We start from the raw sequence: 7,311 nt of genomic DNA on the forward strand, positions 1-7,311 counted from the left end.
TAGGATGAAAAGCCAATTGAAATGGTTTTGTAAGTGCCATTGCTAATAAATTGAACGCTGGCAAAAACTTCTTGTAATTAAGATATTGACAAAGAACAAATTATTCTTCAAATGGAACAGATTAAAGTGGCATAGAGTTTGGCAATGCTGAAATTGTTGTTCTTTGACATTATGCAAAATATATTACATCTTTATCTCTTGTTTCCAGTTCTCTTCATTCCTTTTCTGATCCTGGCCTTCCTTGTTTTTTGTATGGAGTGGAGAAGCTGCTGCTTACTCTCTCCATCCTTCTAATTGAATATTTTCGAGCTTTTAACTTCTCCTTAAATCACTCCCTTAGGGCACTCCAGTGATTTTAAATATTAGTCAGATTTTAAATATTCTCTGTGCACGTGTCTTGTAGAATCGTGGACTTTCCCAAGCTGGAAAAGATCTCTAAGTCATCTGTCCAAATATCTCTTATGTATGTGTGGTCAAATTGATCATTCTTGTCAAATAGAGGTGGGTTTTCTTGCATGTTTCATTGATGCCTAAGCATTCAAGAGAACCCAGAGCTGGCGAATTTTCTCTCTAGACTCTTCTTTAACTCAGTTTACCTTTAGAAAAAGACATCTCTGACCTTGTGACCTTTAACCACTCCAACCTGCACTGCTCCCAGGCCCATTATGATAGATAGTATCACATCTTCCTCTTAGTTCTCTTACTAGTCTGCCTCTGCTAGAACATGTCTGAAATCCACCCTCTCTTGCAACTTTCTTCTCTTCCTTCCACAACTGCTAAGATCCAGCCTTTCCTCAGTCTGCCTGCTTGAGTTCCCTGCATCATCTCACTTAGAGTTGATTTGATCTCGGTAGTCACTTTCTCAGAAATTTGCAGTATTGTCCAGCTATCTTACAAATTAAATAAAAATATGAATGTCTTCAGGTAGACAACCTAGCCTGTCTGATCACATTGGTTTTCCCATTTGATTCTTAGACTCTTCAACATTCCAACTACTTCATTTTTAGAGAATTCTTTTGACAGTTATATAGCTCTTCTTTGAAATAGTAATAATTGTTATTTTCTGTAGTTCTTTTAGCTTTAATGGCTGATAACAACAACAGCAATAGCAGTGAAACTAACTGGCACATTTCCTTGTCCATAGTGGATAACTACATGAACAACCAAACATATAAATGGAAGCAGTGGAAAGAACTGTAGACGCCCTGATTTGCCCAAAAACCAGAAGTATAGGACTCAGATTCCTGAAAACAGAATTCTTGCTCCCTTGGTAGCTTCCTATGTAGTCAAGTAGAATGGATCTTACCAAATATGGATGAAGAAAGACCTAAAATATCCCAATATAATCTGTAAGTAATACTTTCACGTTCTTTCACATTCTCAAATGCAGTGTTTCTGTTATTTTATGTATGTTAATCTTCCTATTTAGAAAGCTCTGCTATGAAATTNTTCACCAGTTCACTATTTTATTTTTATTGTTATCTTTATTTGAAAGAGAGAGAGAGAGAGGAAATCCCAAGCAGGCTCCATGAGTGTGGAGCCTGCCATGGGGCTCTATCCCAAGACACTGGGATCATGACCTAAGCTGAAATCAAGATGCTTAACCGACCATACCGCCCTAGTGCCCCACCCTATCATATTCTTAATTAAAAGATTCACCAAGACCTCTTTCAGTGGTTCACTTAAAATATGCTTTTATGTAAAGAGAGGGCTCCACATATGGAGCAATCTCTCCTACTTTGTTTCCTACATGTTTTTCTATATCCTCAGTCATTCTTTTCCTGAACCCTAGGGTCTCTGGAGAAAGACCAAGTGCTTGTCATAATCCTCACCCAGCTGAATGTGATTTATCCTTCACAGTTTTACAAGCTAGGTTCAGACAGCCATGAGTTATTACGAAGAACTAATCCTGTTCCCCCACAGAGGTGAGAGATGGGAAAAACATGACTTTCATAGAGTGCCAACTAGGGCAGGTGCCATCAGGGGTACTGGAGAGCGGATCAGAAAGTCACTCTTGGAGAAGGTGCTTTGGGGAATATGTCTTTGAAAGATAGATGTGGCTGCAATCAGTAAAGTCATGGGGAAGGGTTTCCAGGAAGGGAGTCTGTCATTGAGTAAAAGGTGGGTGAGAGGCAATGAAGAGCATGTGCCTGGGCAATGGCAAGTACTTCTTGGCACTCAGAAGATGTAAACAGTGGTGTGGCTCAGTGCACGATTCTTGTACTTCTACTCTGTGATAGATGCTGGGGACAGGGAAGAATGAGACCAGATTCTAGCCTTGTGCTCATACTCCAGTGGTGGGGGTGACCAAAGGGCTTGAATAGCAGTAGACACCCTAGAAAGTGGCGAGTGCCCTGAGAGAGTAGTAGAAAATGAACTCCTTGGGGTTCATGGAGGAGGAATCTGAGAAGAACATGCATAAAAAAGCATTCTACATGATTGTGGAAAAGTGATATCTTTTTGGATCCAAACTTTTATATACAGATCCCCATAGGCCTTCAAAGCCTCATCAAGGCTGTGGGGTATGTTTCCTAAACATCAGAAGCAGATTTCTATTTTGGGACCATGCTGTTTGGCTGCAGCATTGGTATTGCCCAAATGGTACAAGGATTATGTGTCCCTCAGAGAAGATGGGAATACTGTCTGCTTAACATGAAGCAAGTCCATAATACCAGTTAGAAGAAATTCATAAACATCAACACTTCTGTATCTATGAACTAAGGTAAGGATTACACATAAAATTTTTTATTAATTGTACCTGAAGGAGAGTTTGCATAGAAGCAAATCTTAATATCATCTCCAGAGATCACGTCAGGGCCACTGGACAAGATAGCATCAGCAAGCTCAGTCCCTTTGGTCAAGCAGGCTGCCATGGTGATTGAAGGGGGCTGGACTTAGGAGACTAAGGAAATTGGACTTTATGTGGAAGCTAGGAGCAGTTTAAGAAGAACCTTCTTGAGTGAGGAGCAATCCTACTTTCCCCACTCTAAAGCATTGCTATGAGAATCAGAGCACTGTATGGAAAAGTCAGTTCTAACTTGGAAAGTCTTGGTAGTTGAAGAGGGTTCTCCCCTGTATTTTAAATGTGCATTTACTTGATAATTGACTTCCCTTGTGTTGCTAGAAGGGCTATTTTTGATCTAGAAACATTTCATTCTTTGAAGGTCATCTGGGTAGACTATCGACTGCCCACAAACAACATTCATCAGTTTCTTCACTTCTTGTTCTTGGGTAAGAAAACAGTTTTTGTCTTTTAGACTTTTTTTTTAGACTTAACCTTTTATATTTTACCATGCACTTGTAATCCAGTGGAAGTAAGAGTCCTGTGTGCTTTGAAACTGATCAAGTCATAAGTGATTGGGAAAAATCTAAGTAATGAGTTGCATTTTTAAATAATAACACCTGAATTAATCAATAATTCATACAATCAAGATATGCTCAGTCAGGATTAAAGCACAGGTCAAAATGTAAAATCAAGTAATCACAGTGGATTCTTTTTTTGTTTTCATATGGAATGCTTCACGAATTTGCATGTCATCCTTGTGCTAGGGACATGCTAATCTCTGTAATTGTTTCAGTTTTAGCATATGTGTTGCTGAAGCAAGCACCATACTTGATTCTTAACAGTAGTGAATTGAATGCATGTGAAATTACATAGCACACACAAAAAATCTGTTTATAGATGCCCTTGATCTTCATCAGCTACAGAATTAAACTCAAATCATATTTTATCTTAAGAGATTCTACTTGGTCACTCTAAATGTAGCACTCTATCCATTTCCCTGAGAGAATTGTAAAGTGAAGTGAAGGAAAGAAAAAATGTTTTTGGTTTTGGTAAATTGTAGGTTTTGGATTGAGGGGTGTGTGCGTGTGCACACGTGCTCACATATACACACACACAAACTCAGTTGGAGAACAAACAGGACTGAAGTTGTATGTTAATTTTTTGCATCTGATTTTATATTTATATAAGTATATATATGATCATATTCTCTCATAAATGAAAACTCAACGTACATATTTTCCTTGAACTGTGTGATATATAAAATAAAATGTAATATATATTTATTGCAATAAATGTAATTTGGCGTTTAGGTTCTCTGGGAACTCTGATACTTCTGTAATCAAAAAATGAACAGATATGGAAAATCTGTTTATAAACCATAGAATGTAACCATTATATTCATTCTCATGCTTTTTTTTTTTTTTCCAAAAGGGCATTTCCCCAGGTATGCAACTGGTTAGTGCCACAAATATATTTTCAAATATTGCATGGAACTTACATGTCTCATATGCCAAATTGTTCCTTTTATTAAAACATCCCAATAGAAACACAAATTGTCCTTTAGAGTCTTGAAACTCTATAATGGGAATATTTCCTATGTATAAGAATTGAACTGTAGTGGTACACCTTGTGAACAGATTTTACCTTGTTTCTGGCTTCAAAATTACTTAGATGTTAGGGATTAAGGGCATATTAATTTGTGGCTCTCACTGTTTGCATGAAGGAGAATATTTTCTTACATAGGTAATTCTGAAGGAGAATATTTTCTTACATAGGTAATTCTGAGAGTGACACATTCATAATGAATAATCATTGCACTTCTTGGGTGGGTTTTTTTTTTGTTAGAAGAAAGTTTTTTCTGTTTTCCTTTTTTTAAAATTACAGCTTTATTGAAATATATTTGACCTATAAAAATTATGGAGTGCTTCACAAAGTTGGGTGTCATCCTTGCATAGGGGCCATGCTAATCTTCTCTGTATCATTTCAATTTTACTATATGTGCTGCCAAAGTGAGCACTGCTTTCCATTGTTATTTAAAAGAAAGGTTAGGTGTAAGCCCTTTATCCCTAGAGCTGTGCCCAGGTTTTTGGATACACTATGTTGGGGACATTTTGGGGAGCATCTCAAACTAAAAACAATGAACCACTTAAAAATCACCAGTGTAGTTACCACATTCATTTTCCCCTGGACCCCTCATAACAGTTTGGAGGAGACCTCAACTGTTATTTACCTACCAAATCTCATTAAATATTTATTGTTAGGTTTTTAAAGTTTCCTTTCTGTCATTTCTTTTTTTTTTTTAATTTTCCCTTCATAGTTTATTGTCAAGTTGGTTTCCATAGAACACCCAGTGCTCTCCAACAAGTGCCCTCTTCCTTGCCCATCACCCTTCCCCTCTCCCCCACCAGCCCTCAGTTTGTTCTCAGCATTCAAGCATCTCTCAAGGTTTGCCTCCCTCCCTCTCCCCAAATATTTTTCCCCTTCTCCTCCCCCATGGTCCTCCATTAAGTTTCTCCTAATCCACCTACACTGCAAACATATGGTAGNTTGTCTAATTGGTCCATTCGTTTTTTAGTAGGATGTTCTTTACCCTCCATATTTTTGGAGGTTTTCCAGACTTTTTCTGTGGTTGATTTCAAAGTTCATAGCATTCTGATATGAAAATGTGCATGGTATGTTCTCAAAACTTTTATATTTATTGAGGGCTGCTTTATGTCCCAGTATGTGATCTATCTTGGAGAATGTGCCATGTGCACTTGAGAAGAAAGTGAATTCCATGGCCTCAGGATGTACAGTTCTGAATATACCTGTCAAATCCATCTGGTCCAATGTATCATTCAAGTCCATTGTTTTGTTAGTGATTTTCTGTCTTGTTGATCTATCCATCGCTGTAAGTGGAGTATTAAAGTCCCCGCTATTAGCACATTCTTGTCCATAAGATTGTTTCTGTTTGTGATTGTTTTATGTATTTGTGTGCTTCCGTATTAGGTGTGTAGATATTTATAAATGTTAGCACTTCCTGATAGATAGACCCTGTAAGAATTATATATGCCCTTCTTCATCCCTTGTTACTGTCTTTACTTTAAAGTCCAGTTTGTCTGATATAAGTATAGCTATTCCAGCTTTCTCTTGACTTCCAGTAGCATGATAGATATTTCTCCATCCCCTTACTTTCAATCTGAGGGTGTTCTGAGGTCTAAAATGAGTCTCTTGTAGACAGCGAATAGATGGATTTTGTTTTTTTATTCATTCTGCTACCCTATTTCTTTTGATAGTAGCATTTAGTCCATTTACATTCAGTGTTATTATTGAAAAATATGGGTTTAAGGTCATTGTGTTCTTTGTAGAATTCATGCTTTTGGTGGTGTCTCTGGTACCTCGTGTTCCTTGCTACATTTCCCTCATGGAGTTGCCCTCAAGATTTCTTGTAGGGCTAGTTTAGTGGTGACGAATTCCTTTAGTTTCTGTTTATTTGGGAAGACTTTTATCTCTCCTTCTGTTCTGAATGACAGGCTTGTTGGATAGGGGTTTCTTGGCTGCATATTTTTTCTGTTCATCACATTGAAGATTTCCTGACATTGCTTTCTGACCTGCCAAGTTTCAGTAGAGAGGTCTGCAACCACTCTGATAGGTCTCCCTTTGNGAGTTCCTTAGCTATCATTTCTTCCTTGAATTTCTTTGTAGGAGAGTTCTTCCGTTTTGTCATTTTGGCTAGCTTTCTGTCTCCTTTTAGTTTTAAAAGCTTGTTATGCACTCTGCACCTGCGAGTACTGCTGTCTTAAAGAAGGCTCATTGACTATCCAGGGACTGTAGGTTCAGGAAGTTTCTTTGAATGGTGTCTCTTGATCTCTCTTGTTGAGATTTTGGTTATTTTATTACCCTACTCGTAGTGGTTTTTGGGACTCTCCACCATGTGTACTTTGGCTTGTTTCTTGAGGTAGCCCTGGAAAAGAAAACAGACAGACAAACACACATGAAACAAAGGTATGTAAATGCCCAGACAAATGCAACAAAGATGAAAACTGAAAGGGAAAAAGAGAAATAAAAGAAAAAGAAGTGAAAAAAGGAAAAAAAGAGGAAGGAGGGAAAGCAAATAATAAATATATAAATATAAAAATAAAAAGTAAAAAAGAAGAAAAGAAAAAAGGAAAAAACCCAAAAGACAAAAGACAGTCTAAAAGCATAAAACCAGAATTTCCAGCTACAAATAAAGACCAGGGTGTATGCAGTGCTGATGGAAATGCATATACAAAGAGAGAAATGACAGGGCAGGGAGAAAGCGAAATTGGGCAATGATCAGGCAGAGAGACTAAGAGGCTTAATTCTTAGAAAGAGGAGAATATGGTAGGAGGCGAGGAGAAAGAAACGAAGATAATGTTACTCAGAGAAACTATATAGCCTGATTACTCCAGAGAGAGAGAGAGAAAGGTAGCAATGGAAGTGTAGAATATACATCTGGGGAATGGATTAAATGTGACTGTTTAAGCAAACCAATGACCCGAGTGCTGAGTCCAGCAGAGGGGGGT

The 7,311-nt window shown here is 37.7% G+C and overlaps 2 non-coding genes across 2 annotated transcripts; both read right to left on the reverse strand.

Moving 5' to 3' along the window:
* Nucleotides 1–3,503: 3,503 nt before the first annotated feature.
* Nucleotides 3,504–3,608, reverse strand: LOC144237557 (U6 spliceosomal RNA). Its single transcript, XR_013336887.1, has one exon. It is a non-coding gene; the product is annotated as a U6 spliceosomal RNA (small nuclear RNA).
* Nucleotides 3,609–4,695: 1,087 nt separating this feature from the next.
* On the reverse strand, nt 4,696–4,802 carry LOC144237555 (U6 spliceosomal RNA). Its single transcript, XR_013336886.1, has one exon. It is a non-coding gene; the product is annotated as a U6 spliceosomal RNA (small nuclear RNA).
* Between the last annotated feature and the right edge of the window lie 2,509 nt (nt 4,803–7,311).

Source organism: Crocuta crocuta, unplaced genomic scaffold, assembly GCF_008692635.1.
Source record: "Crocuta crocuta isolate KB4526 unplaced genomic scaffold, BGI_CrCroc_1.0 scaffold1304, whole genome shotgun sequence".
Classification (NCBI taxonomy): Eukaryota; Metazoa; Chordata; class Mammalia; order Carnivora; family Hyaenidae; genus Crocuta; species Crocuta crocuta.